The sequence below is a fragment of the Oryx dammah genome, unplaced genomic scaffold, assembly GCF_014754425.2.
Source record: "Oryx dammah isolate SB20612 unplaced genomic scaffold, SCBI_Odam_1.1 HiC_scaffold_1, whole genome shotgun sequence".
In the NCBI taxonomy this organism is placed as follows: Eukaryota; Metazoa; Chordata; class Mammalia; order Artiodactyla; family Bovidae; genus Oryx; species Oryx dammah.
Window position 1 is genome coordinate 32,992,978 of NW_024070185.1, and position 2,371 is coordinate 32,995,348.

Below are 2,371 nucleotides of genomic sequence, written 5' to 3' on the forward strand. Positions count from 1 at the left end.
GTATTAGTGAATGAATTAAATTATTAATAATAAAGTAGACAAAGGGTAAGTTACATCTCAATTCTCAAGAAAAAGTTTAAGGAACATATGTTCTTGAAACTTAAGTGAAGGCATCCAGTCTCCAAGGTTGTGTGATATATGTAATCCAACCCAGAATCTGACATATATTTGATTTTTTTTTGAAAGAAATGGGGGGAAAAAAGGTTTGTTTTTTTTTTCCTGGTTTGTTAATCAGTGGTCCTTTTTAAAATGTTTTATTTTTACATACACATTTTGACACAAAAATTTAAGACACACGGAAAAGTTGAAGATGGGACATAGAGTTCCTTTATACCAGTAGCTCAGCTTTCCATGAAGTTAACACTTACATAACCATAGTTCAATGATCAAAACTAAGAAATTAGTAGTGATGCAATACAATTAAAACTCTATAAACATTATTATATTTCATTAGTTTTTCCAACTAATGTCATTTTTTCCATTCCAGAATCAAACTGAAGATCTCAACATGACATTTAGTTGTCAGATGTCCTTAGTCTACTGCAATATGTAACAACTCCTCTGTCCTTATTTTTTAATTTTTGCATTTTCAAAGTGATAATTTTCAGTTACTTAGTAGACTTGTCCTCATTTTTAATCTGATATTTCTAATAGTTACATGGAGGTTATGTACTTTTGCCTGGGATCCCACAGAAGTTGTGTGCATTTCTTTTTTAAAAAACCAATTGACTTACAAAAAGTTATGTGTATTTAATATATATAATTTGATGAATCTGTGGACAAATACACACCTGTGACGTGAACATCACAGTTTATCCCATAAACATACCTAACATCTCTAAAAGTTTTTTTCACTCTCTATTTTTGTGAAAGAACACTTACCATAAGATCTATCTTTTTAGCAAATTGAAAAGTGTATAATATAGTATTATCTACAGGTTCTATCAGAGAAGGCAATGGCACCCCACTCCAGTACTCTTGCCTGGAAAATCCTATGGATGGAGGAGCCTGGAGGCTTCAGTCCATGGGGTCACTAGGAGTCAGACACAACTGAGTGACTTCCCTTTCACTTTTCACTTTCATGCATTGGAGAAGGAAATGGCAACCCACTCCAGTGTTCTTGCCTGGAGAATCCCAGGGACGGGGGAGCCTGGTGGGCTCCCATCTATGGGGTCACACAGAGTCAGACACGACTGACGTGACTTAGCAGTAGCAGTTAGCACAGGTGCTATGCTGTACAGTAAATCTCCAGAACTTATTCATGTGGTATAACTGATACTTTATCCTTCAAATAATATCCCCCTGTTTCCCCCTTCCTCCAGCACCTGGCAACCACTGCTTTACTCTGTGCTTCTGTGAAGTTGACTATTTTAGTTTTCTCATATAAATTATATTATGTAGCACACCCTTCTGTATCTGGCTTATTTCACTTAGCATAATGTCTTGCAGGTGCACTGATGTTGTGTCAAATGGCAGGATTTCCTTTTTTAAGATTAAGTAATATTCCATCTTGGGCTGTTCCCTGGTGGCTCAGAGGTTAAAGCATCTGCCTCCAATGCAGGAGACCCAGGTTCAATCCCTGGGTTGGGAAGATCCCCTGGAGAAGGAAATGACAACCCACTCCAGTATTCTTGCTTGGTGAATCCCATGGACGAAGAAGCCTGGTAAGCTACAGACCATGGGGTCGCAAAGAGTCAGACACGACTGAGTGACTGAACTGACCTGCACTGAACTGAACTGAACTGAACTGAATATTCCATCTTATGTATGTCCTACATTTTCTTTATCCATTCACCCATAGATGGACATTTAGATTGCTTCCAGGTCTTGGCTATTGTGAATAATGCTACAGTGGACATAGAAGTGGAGATATCTATTTAAGACCTAATTTCAGTTTCTTTGGCTATATACACAGTTGTGAGATTAGTAGATCATATGGTAGTTACAGTTTTTAATTTTTGAGGAACATCCATTCTGTTTTCCATAGTGACTGCAATGATTTTATTTTCACATCAATAGTGTATAGAGATTTCTTTTTATTCATATTCTTACCTTTTGTTTGCTTTTTTTTTTTGAGAATTTTGATTTTTATTTAAAAAGAAAATATGTGACTGATTTGCTAAAATTACTTAAGCTGAGAGGATACTTACCAAAATAAATTTGCTGTCCTCAAATGTTTCTTTCAATCCTAACAATTAGAAGGTGTTTTTATATATTAATGATATTCAAGCACTTTTGTTTACACATACCCTAAATGAATTCCAGATTTTCTTTATTTAATTTGAATTTTAGCATTTTTCACTATAAATGTAAGTATAATTTCTTATATATTATAATTTTAAAATAAAAAGTCATATAATTTATCCCTTAA

At 34.8% G+C, this 2,371-nt stretch overlaps 1 non-coding gene across 1 annotated transcript; it reads left to right on the plus strand.

The window, feature by feature from the left end:
* The first annotated feature begins 1,519 nt into the window (after positions 1-1,519).
* Positions 1,520-1,591, plus strand: TRNAW-CCA. The gene has a single exon. It is a non-coding gene; the product is annotated as a tRNA-Trp (tRNA).
* Positions 1,592-2,371: the final 780 nt, after the last annotated feature.